The sequence below is a fragment of the Ciconia boyciana genome, chromosome 1 (genome assembly GCF_034638445.1).
Source record: "Ciconia boyciana chromosome 1, ASM3463844v1, whole genome shotgun sequence".
NCBI lineage: Eukaryota > Metazoa > Chordata > Aves > Ciconiiformes > Ciconiidae > Ciconia > Ciconia boyciana.
The window spans coordinates 206935601-206951565 of record NC_132934.1 but is presented as its reverse complement, the minus strand read 5'-3'; the positions used below and the strand labels follow the sequence as shown (position 1 = coordinate 206951565).

General features: G+C 40.3%; 1 pseudogene; it reads left to right on the top strand.

Annotated features, from left to right (window-relative positions):
* The first annotated feature begins 3538 nt into the window (after positions 1-3538).
* Positions 3539-15425, top strand: LOC140650330 (uncharacterized; annotated as a pseudogene).
* Positions 15426-15965: the final 540 nt, after the last annotated feature.

The window sequence follows — 15965 nt, the reverse complement described above, 5'->3', positions numbered from 1 at the left end:
TCATTTTGTTTGTACAGCAGAGGAAGTCTCACTGGCCATTAAGAAGGCCAGAGCATTCACAGTGCTGCCATTCCTGGGGTTCTGGTTTCACTGGTGGGAGAGAGCAGTGCCTTTGCACAGTCATCTGTGGCACGAACACAGCTGCGCTTGCAGGCGTGTGCGTGCGTGCAAGGGGCCAGTGCCACTGGGGAAGGCAGGAGCATTTTGTACAGGGCGTGAGAGAAGAGCCAGACTCGGTATATTCACATGGGCAAACAGCACAACAGAAAATGGTAAATAATGTAGGTTTTTTCCCATGCCTGTATTTCACATTAATTGTTCCTAAACATTGGCTACCCCTGCTGTATTTTGCAGGGAATCCATGAGCTGATCCTCAGAACACTGGTTTTGCATTTACTTTTGGTGGTTATAAATTAGTTTAAATCCTGCTGATTCACTGATTTTACTCCTGACAGGGGCTCAGAGTCACATGCGAGGTTTGTTAACCAGCCTCTCTTCATTTCCTTTACTGTATTTAAGTAGTTTTTAATGGCTTTTACAAAAGACTTCATCCTAACTCCTCTAATGCAGCTATATGGCTCACCTCCACATCTGCGGTGGCAAATTAACACTACTTGTGAGGGCCATGTTCCTGGGTGGTGCTTTCTGATAGTGCTGTTCAGTGCTGCTGGTTGCGGGCAGAGGGGATCCTTACAGCTGCAGAACTGTAAAGGCTTTCAATTAAAAAAAAAAAAAAAGGAAAAAAAGAGGTATTTTGCATTTGAAAAGCACAATTCTTTTCAAATATTTCATGTGAAGCTATATCCAAAGCTGTTAATGAAGTTAGCTAGGAAATTCCAGGAGAGTTTCCTTATGAGATTTCTGTGCTCTGATTTTGCTTGAGAGATAAATACTATTAGTAGATTTTATTCTCTCACAGGATAATAAGGTGTTTCCATCTCAGTGTGAAACCAGAAACCTGCAGATTACAAAAATACAGCAATTCTGAGAAAAAAAAAAACCCTAAACTTTTATTACCCCCAAACCTCTGGGAAAAAAACAAAAGCAATCCCTTCTAGAATGTTGTTTAAGTGGGAAGTGTGGGAGAGTTTCTCTAATGTCTCAGCAAAAGCAGTATTTATCTCCTTTAAATGAAAACAATAATAGTATTCCTTGTTCTATAACTTAGTGATCAGACTTCTACCCTGGGATTTTGCTCTTCTTCCTTGAAAAACAAATAAATGAAAACTCAGAGGGGAGAAAAGTCTAATCTCTGTCTCTTTTTTTCTAGTTCATATTCTGGCTTTAGCTTTTTGAGTGAAAATGATTAAATGCTTCACTTTTCTGTTTCTTCATTTTTGTAAACATCTGACAGGTGAAGTCTTCTGTAAGAAACCACGATTCTGATTGAGGTGCAAAGGGCAAAACTGTAAGAATCTGAATACTTCACTGCTGCAGAACCATCCTCCTCCCAGAGGGGGTCTGTGTTCCAATACGCAGAGGGAACAGCGAGTGGATTTGAAGTGAGGATATATCTATGGTAATGTGTGTATATATATATGTATATGTGTCTGTCTCTCTTTCTATCTATCTTTTATCTGTTCACATTTGTTAATGCTAGTACAATGATTTCAATAAAGATGTTCCACTCTGCCCAGTTTCAGAAATCTGCTTTGCTCTGGGGAGGGTTAAAGATGAGATCAGAAAGTTTATATTTAAGTCTAGTCACATGACTATTTTACTTGTTTAAGTATTTTTCTCCTAAGTAAACATCCCATCCACTGTGCTATATCTGTACATAGAAGCACACTTCCTAGACACAAGAAGAAAATGTAAAGATAAAGCTTTATTCATCTCTTTAGAAATCTTGGAATCAGTTACTCTGAATTTCTTTTAGACTGTTCTGGTGACAGAAAAGGATGATGGCAATAACAGCAAAAGGATGCTTTGCTGAATGATATAGAAACAAGGTAGGGGATCTATACTGTAATGTATCCAAACATCTGGGAAAGCCTTGTCCAGAAGATAGAGATAAGTTGTTATGTTTTTAAGCTTGTTAAAACTCAGAATTTCTCTTCCACAGTAAGTCTTAATGTATTTACAACAATAATAACAACAAAAAACAAAACTCATGGAGTTATTGGGTGGATGGGAGTTAGAGAGACAGTTGAGTCAATGTCAGTGTCAGAATGTGATTTCATAAATCAAAGTAGTCTGTGCCAGTTTGGGGATAATTTGGTTCATGCGATAGTGAAATATGTTTTGAAACAGAAAGAGATTTCAAAATTATAGCTGAAAAATCTAAACATGGTGTTCCAAAATTGCCCAAGTGTTCTATTGCTTCAGCTGTGTTTTCAGACTCAATTTTGTCAAAATTGACGTACCATTTCAGAAATATTGATGCTGATGAAATGGCATTGCTACTGCACCTATCATTTTCCATGCACAGGGCTGTCCTGGCAATGTCTTCTTCACCCTCACTTATATCTCCTATATCATTTGTAGAATGGAGAAAGTAACTTTGCATCACAACAGTGAATTTCTGATATCTAGAGATCTGTATCAACTTTACTACATGTAGAGATTCTTACATCTAGTTAAAATGTGATAAATCAAACTCTTCTGATGATGCAAAACAGCCTGAAGCAGCCCAGTGTCACTCTTTGGCAACACCGTAGAAGGATAATTCTTCAGTTTTATCATCTTAGTTTCTGATTAGTTTAAATTAATTTTTAAGGCATTGCATTTTGATGTATTCTATTATTCCAAAAAGTAATAGAGTTGGGTCTAGAGAAGGGGTATGTAAAGTTTAATTTAAAAAGTCACTAAGCACTGCATAATGGCTTATTGTCAAAATTCAGTGTATTACGTCCATTGCTCAAGACTGCCTGGGCATTGGTCATCTTCTTGTGGGAGAAGGTGAGTGACTGCCTTTGAATACTTGTTTTGTGGGGTTTTTGATTTGTCTTTCTATCACTTATTGAACTGTCTTTATCTTGAGCCACGAGTTATATTGCTTCTGTTTTTCCTGTTCTCTCCCCTGTCCTGCTGGGCTGTGTGGTGCTTAGCTGCTAGCTGGGGTCAGAACACCACACCTAGATATTTTCTTTCATTTCTAAATGCCAAAAGTTTCTGCTACACATATCAGCATGTTGCAAATTAAGAAATCAAAAAAATATCTGAATTGCAACATAATCAAATATCAAGCTGACTAAAACTTTGGGGTTATTATTAGTCTCTCAAACTGTAATGGTTAGCAGTGAAAAGAAAGGGGTTTAGTTTTAAACAGGAGCACAGATCTTACATTTTCAGGGGTCATCAGAGTTACCAAATACATCTTCACAGAAAATCTTATGTCTGTGAAAGCAGAGGAACAAAAGCCATAACAAAATCATCATCTTAGCAGTATTTTAGAATTTCCTTCTATATTAAAATCCAACCAACCAACTACACAAAAAAAACCCAGTTCAGCATCTCTGGGACTTTTGTGAAGAGTAAGAAACAAAGTTGTTTCCAAGGACTGCCTTTGCTGTCATCACGCTGCAATCAGAGAGGGAACATGGTGCGTTCTGATGAGGTTGGTTCTAGTGGGTAAGTAACTCGCAGGGCTGCAGGGATGGCGGGCCCTAAGCCAGCGACACAGTTTGTGCTAGCGGGGCTGAATCTCTATCCGAGGTTCTGCAGTGCGATCCCAGCAAGGTGCTAAGGAGGGGTTTTGCAAGCTGTTAACTAACACGGGCACCCCAGCAGAGCTCTGTGGTGCAGCCGCAGCCTCATAACTACCTCTCCTGTGGGAAACTCTGCTCTTTGTATTCACCATAACATTAAGTGAAAGCACTCAGCCCTCAATCCTCTACAAAAAAAACCCCAAGAAATAATTACGCTTGGTCTTAAAAGCAAACTATATCTATAATGGAAAACTGTAACCACACAGCAGTATAATTACATGCAAAATTAGTCTGTGAAGCTAAATTAACAAATGAATGCTATTACATCTAATATTGTATATTATATCATGTTATAACAGTTCCTTTGATTCTTTCTATAAACAGACCCTGTTTATAAAAAAAGGAATACACTTAAAAGTTCTGATATTACTGATGAAAAGTAAGTTGATATAAAGTAACTGAATAATAATAAAAAAAGAATAAATCATACCTATGATTTTATCTCGTTATTTATGTTATTCTTCTAAAATTCTAGAGCAAAGAATGGTGATCTTTTTATTGTTACCAATAATGGGGCTCCTGTTCTCTTATTTTTTTACTTTTTACTCATCCTAAACAAAAATTAAACCACAAGAGAGACAATACTAAGCTGTTTCCCTAGTTTTAGTCGGTCAGCTCTATTGATGTGGGTTGAATACAAGAGGTGGAAGCAGCCTTCATTATATGTGTTTTAAACATGGCTCAGAAAAGTAAAAAGTTAATGTCATGTTCATCGTATAGATAGGAAGTTGAGGCACATAGAGTAAGGGTCTTCAAAGTTGTGTGTTGCAGCGTTTAATTCTTTTTTTTTATTATTTTTTTCAGAACTCCATGAGCTGGTAAGTCATTATGCTTGACTTACAAATAAGAGAGAGAAAAAAATTACACTCCCAAATATTTCAAAGCTATTTTGCCCAATATTTGTTGTGAATATAAAAATAAATTTTTAAAAATGAATTAAATTTCATAAAATACAGTAAAAGTTTTATAGATTTTTGAGAATGCAGAGCAGATTTTTTAATGTCACAGATATTTGGAAACAGATGGCCATGTGTACCAGAATATTTTTCAGGAATGGGTTTGTTAGAAATTATAGATGCTCAGGGTCAGGTGTACTGTGCCTCTGAACACCTCCTGTTTGTGTACTATTTGGAGGAGAAAGCAGGTGTATGTTTATCCTTCCTCCAGAAATGCAAAGTTGTTTACATGTTCCATATTTAAATTTTAGCTTTATTTTCTGGAAGGAAGTAGCCTGTACAATCATGCTCTTTTTTTGTGTATCCGCTCTCTTCAGAAGTTTTGAACTTTGTGCAGCTTTTCAGACAAACTTAACAGTAGTGGAATGGTAAGGACACTAAAACCCACAAAGTTTCAAAAAGTTTCATGAAAATGTATGGCCAGATAGAGAAGCAAAAGCTTAATATAACTCCAGCAGAAGATGTTAAGAAAAGCATCTTTTTCCAGATATAAATTTATTTTAATTAGTTTGTTGCTGATAGAACTACTTGTTATTAAACCAACTCATCCCTTTGCTTTCTATTGAATAGTATCAAAATCTCCTCAGAAAACAAAATTCAATAGGTAGCATGTTTCTACTATAGACAGCAATACAAATTTTAGGTTTAACTATTTAAGATGTATATGATCAGCGGAACACAATTTTCATCAAAGTTTTTACAGTCTGTCTTACCTCTCAGAATGCTAAAGTCCAAAACCAGCAGTGTTAGCAGAGAATTCAAGTGATGTAAATTCAGCCCTGACATACGGGCTACGTACCTGAGAGGAGCCCATCCTGGTGGTTGATCTGCTACATATATGAACACCTAAGAGGAAAATTCACTTTTCCCAAGTCCCCAGTGGACTCGTCCCCAGTGGACTCCTCCTGATGCCATGGGGAGCATGGGTGCAGGACTGGGGCAGGCGCTGTGTTCTAGAGGAGGAAACCACATGAGCACCTGCAGGGTTGGACTGTGCCTTAAGTCTTTCCCAAATTCTGCACTTCAACTTAAAAGGAATTAAGTATCAGCCTGCCATTCTTGGTAAAAAATGATGTATTTCTTTTCTTCTTTTTGCTATGTTTTGAAGCAGCTATGCTGCTATCCAATTTAAACAATTAGTCTAGGGCTTTCAATGCTTTCAACTTTGTAAGGAGGTATATTTTCCTAATTACAGAAACCTTTAGACACTTAAGAAAAAAGAGCAGTCAACCATTACTAAGTATTCAGTCCATGATTTTCAGAAACACACAGTATTGTATGGATTAGTGGTTACATTTCATATGCTGAGACATGTAGTTGACAAATGAGCCTAGATTTGACATCCATGTAAAAAAACAGAATGATGCCTGTTGCTTATCTACAGGGAAAAGGATACCAGTAATAAAACTGTAAATGATTATTTGCCATCTGACAAACATTTGAATTTTACTTCAGGGCAGTAGATAATGTTTCAGATAAATAGAATTTTTATTGTTTTCTAGAAAATATGTTGGATCCAGGTATTAATTTATTTCTTGCTGGGTTTGGGGTTTATTTTTGGTGTTGACATAGAAATATTTTGAGAGATGATTTTAACATATTTTGAATTGCACTGCATTATGTAGAAAAAAATTACACATCCTGAGGAACAATGGTAGATAGGGAGCCCCAGTGACACCCCAACTCAGCTGTTTCTGGGGCATCACAGGGGACTGACAAGCCCCCCAAAGGCTCATCCACCCACCTCCAAAGGATGCTGTGGCACAAGAGCAGGGAGGAGTCCTGGTGATCCCAACCAGCCCCCACAGGGCTCTCCCAGGGAAACCGCAGCCCATGGGCCAGAGAACACCTGTCACCACGAGCCAACATGAGAGGATCTCCATCACCCCACAGACTGAGGGGTCACTGCCATCAAGGGGATGGGGCTCCGTATGGGGTGCAGTGGAAGGCCGTTCCGGGATTTCACAGGATTTACTACATGTTTTAGGGACAAACCAAGGACAGGCAAAGGGAGGGATCAAGGTAGTTTGGGGAGGAACAAGTGGGGAAATAGAGGGATAAGTAGATAGAGTAGCTGGTTGTGTGCAAGCAGGGGCTGGTCTGTGCACCTGCTTGGCCATGCTCTGTGCCTGACCAGCACAGTGTGTCCTGGCTTCTCTCCAGAACCCGTTCCTAGCTATTTTCCCGAGTGAGTCAGAGTGGTCCATGTGTCCATGGTGCCAGCGACTAGAGTGTGAGTGCTAGGAAAGGTCCCACTGGATGAGATGAAGAACAGGTAATGTGGGCTGGGGCCTGGAATGGGGCTCTGAGGGTGCAACCACAGGAGGACCTGGCAGCTGGGGGACCAGGGGTCCAGGCCAATTGCTGGAGAGACCGTGGGGTCTGGGGGTGCGCTGGGAGGTGTGTATCTCTGTGCAGGAGGCAAGTGGAGTCAAGAGGATCCAGGATCAGAGGCTGGATGGATTGGTTGTCTAAACTCAGTTACTGGAGGGATCCACAGTGTCTGTGTGTGTGTGTATGTATCTGTGTGTACACACCAGTGAGGCAGCCTGTACCTGCAGCTGGAGTGGGGCTGTGGTCTTGAGGGTTTGTATGTCCATGAGACAGCAACTGGGGAGACTGTGATCCAGGAGCAGCTACTGGGCAGACTGACTGTCTGAGCCCAGCTACAGGAGCTGTCCACATTCTACATAGGTATATATATATATATCCCCACCAAAGATCTTCATCTAGCTCGGCTAGAAAAGGGGAGCAGGATGAGACTGTTGGTGCTGTTGGTGTTTATGTGAGTGCTCTGTTTGTCTGTGTTGATCTGTGTAGCTGTCTGTGAGTATATGTATATGGGAGGTGTGTACATGTGCTCCGTGTGTGTGTGTCTACCGGGAATACAAGCTCAGCCTTGCTGCTGGTTGGACCTGGGGGTATGGAGCTGCTACAACCTCATGTCTATCAGGCCTCCGAATTGATCCACTAATGAAGAATACATTGTAGGAATTTACTGTTCTGACATTTTGCCAGTTAGCTTTTATCTTCAGCGATTTTCCAAAAAGCAGTCAAAACACTTTGAGCAAATGAGTATAGAAAGGGTCACACTTCAAATATTTTCAATAACTCCTACAACTGCACACTCCTTAATTGGAAGCAGATATATTTGTTTAGATTGTTCTTTTGTAATTTTGTGCACTTTGCACATTGTAATATTAATGTTAGTGATCTATCCAATTCAAAATAATTTTTCTCTAAGGTCACAGAATCACAGAATGGTTGAGGTTGGAAGGGACCTCGGGAGGTCATCTGGTCCAAACTCTCTGCTACAGCAGGGATACCTAGAGCCAGTTGCTCAGGACAGCATCCAGGCAGCTTTTGAATATCCCCAAGGATGGAGACTTCATCACCTCCCTGGGCAACCTGTGCCAGTGCTTGGTCACCTTCACAAAAAAAGTGTTCCCTAACGTTCAGACGGAGCCTTATGTGTTTCAGTTTGTGCCCAATAGTCAGTCTAATAGTAAACTGGAGACAGGAGTGCATTGCACAATAGTAGTAGTAACTGGTAAATAGGTAATGGAAGCCTGATATTTCCATAGGCATGATGTATTATGCAAAACATACTTGCCATGAGATGGGGAGCTTGAGCTCAGTTCCAAATTATTTGCCCTGGGTGCTTCAGGGCAAATATTTTTATATTATGCCTATGCTAAACTGTTGACTGTAGAAGTTGAAGTAATGAAGTCCAAAAAAATATTTCGATGCGGGGAAAAGGGACAGGTTTTTTGTTATTGAAACATAATAATTTAACTTAGGAAAAAGCAAAATATGTGTTCATGCAAAACAGCTTGATTAGTATTTTCTGACAGAAAATAGTTGCATTGGAAATATTTTGAACAGTAAGTAGTGTAGAGATAAATTAAATCTTCATCTTTTATATTAGTATTACCTCTTTGGATGATGGTGTAACTTTGTACTGTGTCTGTCTGGGATGGAGTCAACCTTCTTCGTAGCAGCCTGTGTGATGCTTTGTTCTGGTTCTGTGACTAAACCAGTGTTGATAACACACCAGTGTTTTGTCTGTGGCTGAACAGTGGCAGTACAGTAACAAGGCTTTCCCTTTTTCTTACTCTGCCACCCTTCTCCTGAGTGAGTAAGCTGGAGGTGAGCAAGAAACTGTGATGGGACACAGCAGGGACGGGTGACCCAAAATGGATGAAGGCATGTCCCATACCATATGACGTCATGCTCAGTGACAAAAATAGGGTGAAGGGATTTTTGTCTTCCAAGGTAGCCATTGCTCAGACACTGGCTAGTCATCAGTCTAGGTGAGTGAGGTGGTGAGTGACTGCCTTTGCATCACTGCTTATTTTTTTTTCCCCTCTTTCCCTCACTTATTAAACTATCTTTATCCTGACCCAAGAGTTTTTTTCACTTTTGCTCTTTACATTCTCCCCCATACCATTGAGGGAGGCACTGAGTAAGGAGCTATGTGGGTGTTCAGCTCCTAGCTTGGGAGGGAACCCAACATGAATTTCCAGATCTAGTTGGGAGTTTTCCATAAAGATAATTTTATATACACAAACAATTGCAGTTTTCTAAAAACTGTAGGTCTTTAAAAGCATATTTCTTATTTCAGCATTTGTGTTGGAAAATTAAATACATTACCTAAACAGGAGTATTTAATTTTACCAATCTGACTTAATTTTATTATCATTTTAGCAAAACAGTAAACCATGTTTCCTGTCATTCATGGGGATTGAGTCCACAATCACTGCCACATGACAGGTATGCTTTGGATAAGGCTCTCTGTCTACAGCAAGAACCTGTTGCTTCCATATTGCAGTCACTGTTGTGCCCTGATCCTGTATAGAAAAATGCAGTTTAGTATTGAACAGACGTGTGAGAAATAGCTGGATCCATATCAGCCACCTTTAGATATGTGTGCTGGGTGTGACTACAGTGAACTGGTCCCTTTGGGTTCGTTTTATAGTCAAATACGGAGGGGAAAAAACAAACAAAAAATACTTTAGGCTCTCATCTTGTAGGTATTTAGAATAAACCAAAGGAACTGCTCCCTAGCATTGCTTACTTCTATCATCTACAGAAGGAACATAAAATGAGTCAGATGAAGACTAAAATTAGGCTTGATGAATCCCATCTTCATTTTTACAGCGAATTTGGATTTGGGAATACACAGATTTTTCATTTCAGTTAAAATACCAGAATTAGGTTATTTAAAAGAATTTCCATTCCAAAAAATTGTTTTGAATTTATCTCCTCCTTCCTATTTTGAGACTAAAAAAAGTTTGAATTTTTTGTCTTCTAAAAGTTGAATTTCACTTAGTACTGTTTATTATGGATTCATTCTTGTGCAACATCCTTCTACTGCTAATTTTTTGAGGCTGCATCTAGACTGTGGTGTTTCCTGGGATTCCCCACTCAGACTGTGGTGCAGATCTGGCATACTTGGCTGAGCCAGAAGATGTTACAACTCTGGACTCTGTGCAAGGGACCAGTGAGGACTATCCAAAAATGAAAATTTAAAGTCTGTAGTGCTTAAATGAACTGAACTGTAAAACTTTAGAGTTGCACTGAATCAGTAATATCTTACATTTGTCCTTACAAAAGAAATAAACAATCCTAAGATACAATGTAGTAGTATGCAATGTGGATTTCTCACATTTATTTGAGGAATATGAGTTCATGAGTTTCTGTTTTAATTAGAATGTCATAGGTTTTGTATTTTATTTTGTGACAGAGACTTACTTATTCTGTTCATAGAAGACATTCTTTTTTAGCCCACAAGTTAGATAAGAAGCAGGATGTCAGCATGGCATGAGTGATCTAGAATTATATTTGAAAATAAAGTTTTTTAATTATAATTATGATCTGATAATTAATTTTAAACTGTACTTCACAGTTGTTTTTTTATACAGGGAAATAATTTTGTCTTTCTGAACTACTAGATTATTTGACTATGTCAGAGGAACACAGTTTACTAAAAAGTTTCTCTGCACCATAAGGAACATTAATGCCTTCCTCAATCCAGTCCCTAGGTATCACAATGGTTTTGTGAAATAATTTATTTCATAATAGTCTTTATAATATTAAATTTGAGCCTACTCCTCATGTTTAAAATACATTCCAGAACCTCAGTGCTCTAAAAAATAGAAACATTTTCCTATTTCCCACCCTAACTTTATTTCTGGATCACTCAGTTCTTCTGTTGATGAGAGGTTTAGAGGTTTTCTCCCTGTGTCCGCAGACCCCTGTGTGTCTGTGGACTACTTTGAAAGAGACTGTAAAGGGAATCAGAGAAAAGCCAGTTTATATTCCATGTAAAGAGTAACACCTATGTGATTTTTCTCAAGCCATCAAAAGCTCCTAAAAAAATGTTAGATGTCTACAAACTGGAAAAGGTTGGAAAACATTGGATCAGCTCCAAAATAATTCTCATTCTCTAGTACTCGCTCCACAGATATGTTTATAGGCAATAGTTATGTGCCCTCTGGGAATTAATGTGTTTTAACAAATTTTTTGTCTTTTCTTGTAAAACAGGAAGTCCAAATCCCCAATCTATTTGTCTTTCTTGGTCTATCTGTCTGAATTAATCTTTCTGGAGCCTAAGGATATGTCTATTCTAATGAATAAAAGAAAGACAAGGAGCAGCCCCTGGCCCTGATGCCAGGTAGAACCGATCTGCTCATGTCCATGCTGTGCCAAGGAGAGCCCGTCCCCAGCAGGCTGGCTACATCCACAGGCGTACACCAGCCCTTGGCATCTTCATGCCCAGCTAGTGCCTCTAAGATATAAAATTATTAGCATGTGTGGCAGTGGTGGTAGTGGGGATAATTTCAAAGTGTCTGAAATAATGCAAGGATTATATTGCAGTTTCTAGGGAAAAGTTTTTATAGCATGAAAATGAGAATATGGCTTCTATGCCCTGGTGTATGGCCTATGTAAGAGTACTCAAAGGTACAAAACTGGTTTGGATAATATTGTAAGACTACAGAGAATGGTGTCAGGCAGGCCTTGTGTGGTTGTATTTATATTGCCTTATGGAGACAGAACCTGGATGACATTGTCCCCTGAACAGGAATGGACCTATCTTGTGGAAATATTGCTGGAGTGGTCCAGGACAGATCCAGACAGTGAGCTGACAGTTAAGCAGTGTGGATAACCAAGTCTGGCACTTAAACTTGTTCCTGACTGTGTTATAGTTGGCAATGTAGATGTATACTGAATGACTAGGGTATGCAATATTCCAGATGAAATCTGTGATTGCTGACTCATATCTCGTATAGTGTGGGAAAAATATGATGTTATTGGTACAGTCAAGGATTTGTCATTATGATGACTTTGTCATGATGGTGGCTCATCACCATCCTCCAGTTGTCTAAAAATGTAGGATTCCTTTCTCTGTCTCTCTCATAATGCAGATAAATTAGAATTATCCCTAATATGCAGAAGTGTTTTAGTCATAGTTAGACTCTAAAACTACTGACACTCACACAGTTACTTCTAGGGCCTGTATTGTGTTTTCTGTTCCTCAAATGGACTTGGAATATAGGGAATTAAAAAGATTTTTGGGCCTTTCATTGCTTCACTAAATCATATGTGTGGATGTTTGCTGAGATAAAGCTAACGCTGGAAAACTTCCCATTATGGTCAGATTTGCAAAGTACCAATTAAAAGTTGTCAAGCAAATGCTGACAGGTTTTCACTGGGAAAAAACAAATTATTGTGTAATCGCATCACTGAGCAGGGCATATTTAATAGGAATATTAGGATGCTAAGCCAAAAAAGAGAAAATAATTTACAATTTCAGCAGACATCAGAACTGCTGCAGCTGTTTAAGGGTGATACAGAGGGCTAACTGCTTTGAACTGTTGAAGTAGATTAAATGTAATTCTGTACCAGTAAAGTTTTGCAAAGTTCAACTGATGAGCTTCCAGTTTATGGCCAAAATATATTTCATTAATCCTGTAAGATAGGCCTAGTCATAATGAGTCACTCTTCAAACACAATTTACAGTCAATGAAAGGCTCCCCCAGAAAACAACTCATTCACTTGGGATTCTGTATCTCAGTCTGGAGGTGTCTGTTTCTCTCAAATGACTGTAGAATTAACCTACAATAACTAGCGCCCAGACCTGTCTAAATTGAGATAAATCAAGAGATAGGTGCATGGCCATATGCACTAAATTATTATATTTCACAATTTTTTTCTGTCATCCTTGTTTTCCTCTGTAAAATACATTCTGATCTTTCCATATGTTAACAATGCTTCTAAATTAGCAGTCACTAACAAACATTATTAACATACCATCCTGGTTTAACCCCAGCTGGCAACTGAACACCACACAGCCACTCGCTCACTCCCTCTCAGTGGGATGGGGGTGAGAATCAGAAGGATAAAAGTGAGAAAACTCATGGATTTAGATAAAGACAGTTTAATAGGGAAAGCAAAAGCCATGCATGCAAGCAAAGAAAAACAAGGAATTTATTCACTCCTTCCCATGGGCAGGCAGGTGTTCAGCCATCTCCAGGAAAGCAGGGCTCCATCACACGTAATGGTTACTTGGGAAGACAAACACCATCACTCCGAATGTCTCCCCCTTCCTTCTTCTTCCCCAGCTTTATATACTGAGCATGATGTCATACGATATGGAATATCCCTTTGGTCAGTTGGGGTCAGCTGTCCCAGCTGTGTCCCCTCCCAACTTCTTCTGCACCTGGCAGAGCATGGGAAGCTGAAAAGTATTGATTTAGTATAAGCACTACATAGCAACAGCTAAAACATCAGTGTGTTATCAACCTTGTTTTCAGCACAAATCCAAAACATAGCCCCATACTAGCTACTATAAAGAAAATTAACTCTATCCCAGCCAAAACCAGCACACATGTCCAAGTCTGTTGGTGCAATTTTACTTTGGTCCAGCCAGACTTTGTGGTCTGCCTCTGGACACACAGCAGCGTGGGGCTGTCCTTTAAATTCAAGATTAGCACCACGACGTGCTCCTTTGCTGCCATTAAGATCTCAAAGTGACATTTTTTGGCCTGACATGCAGCCCAATATGCTCAAGTCTGGAACCAAGTAAAACTGGAAATTAAATACTCCCAAGAAATTATAACCAACCCGATGCAAATTGATGGTACCCCCATGACTATTGCTGCCCCTCATGGCTGCAAGTGGGTTGTGTCAGTAAACTGCCTCTGTGAAAGCAAAATTCTTAAGAGATCTGAATTAGGCATGGAGGCTTCATGGTATAATCAGGATTATGGACTCTGCCCACACCTGTTCATAAACCTCCAGGTGTGGTGTCAAGGAAACCTGAGCATAGAAATATCCCCTCAGCTTGGAAGAAAGTGGTGGATAGGAGGCCCTGAAGGATTTAAAAAAGAGTTTACTATCATTGCTGTCTTGTGGCCCTTTGTTTCCAAAATAGGCCCTTATGTGGTCAAGCAAAATCACATCCAAGAGCTGTTGACCAGGCCTGTTCAGTCACTGAAGAAAGTGGTGTTGTCCCTGTCCACCATTAACATTGCATCCATCAGACTGCACTGTACTCCCTTCTTATCCACCCTTAACACCGGCTAGCTGGCATGGCTCCACAGCCACTCCATCCAGGGGACCCAAGCCAGGAGAGACCTGCTGGCCACTGCACTAGGAGGAGGAGGTGCCAGGCTGGGAGTCCTCAACAGCATGAACCTTGAGGTCTTGGCCAACAAGTTGGAGGTTGTCACCTTGGGCATGCAGGGCCTCCTCAACCCCCTGAATTCATCCCTGGCCAGCCTTGGGATGGGCAGTGGCTCATGTCGGGGTGTTGCCCACCTGGGAACAAATAAGCGAGAAAGACCACCAGGTGCTGTTGTAAGCACTGGGCATCAAATAAAATAACGTCTCTCTTGCTCTTAGTTGCATCCAGGTACAGATGTGGGTGCAGAGTGTTGTTGCAGGTATCCTGAGAGACGGTGACAATAGCATCCTCCCCACCGAGATCCGAAAGATTGTGTGGGATGCAGCCACAGAGGAGCGGCAGCTCCAAGCCTGGTGGAGGCTCATCAGCTTCACCCATGACCAAGTCCTCAATGCAGTCATCGCTCACGTCCTGACTATGGCGGAGGCCCATATTGAAAAGGTTTACCCCATCATGGGCCTGGGTGTTAACACAAACAGGTCCATGGCCTACCCCCTGGACCATCGCATGTGGGTGAGGGTGTCTGATGGGAAATGGCAATCGGTAGATTTGGAAGCCTGCACTTTGGAAAGGAGGCTGGGATTCATATGTGAAGATGATGCCCTTAAGGCGAGTGATGTTTGCTTTGACACCAAAGAAGGGGTGTGTCATTTTGAGATTAATCCCCAGAGCAGTAATAAAACTGTGTTAGCATATGTAGGGAAAGGGTGAGTGTGTTTTAGAACGATGTGTAAATATGTGCAAAGAAATGAAATTTATAATCAGACTGTATTTAATGATTTGAATATGTGTGCTTGCAATGTAGCTATTACTAGAGGCTGTGATTTTGTGTATAAACCGCCTGTGTTTACTAGCCATTTGCTAATCAGAAACTATACCTTGTATCGTAGTATAACCCTGATCTCCGTCGGCATGGATTTGTCACTTGTAAAAGAAATGTTAGAGCATGTAACTTTAAAGCATCTGTTAGAAAATGCTAAGGCAGAAGCTAAAAAGATCCTAATAACTGTACATCATGATGGTAATGTTATAAAACAGGTAATGGAAGCAGAGCAATTGGCAGCGCAGAGGTAAACCCATCTGGGCTGCCGCATTATGGCAAGATATTACTGCCCAGGTAGAGAACCTGGCTGTAAAAGTACATCACATAGATGCTCACATACCCAAGGGTTGGGCCACTGAAGAACATCAGAACAACCAGCAGGTGGATCAGGCTGCTAAGCTTGAAGCGGTTCAGGTGGATCTGGACTGGCAAAATAAGGGTGAATTATTTATAGCTCGGTGGGCCCATGACACCTCAGGCCATCAAGGAAGAGATGCAACATATAGATGGGCTCGTGATCAAGGGATGGACTTGACCATGGACACTGTTGCACAGGTTATCCATGAATGTGAAACATGCTCTGCAATCAAACAAGCCAAGCAGTTAAAGTCTCTTTAGTATGGAGAACGATGGCTGAAATATAAGTATGAGGAGGCCTGGCAGATTGATTATATCACGCTCCCACAAACCCACCATGTGCTTACAATGGTATTGAAGCAACCACCGGATGGCTGGAAACATATCCCATGCCCCATGCCACTGCCTAGAACACTATCCTGGGCCTTGAAAAG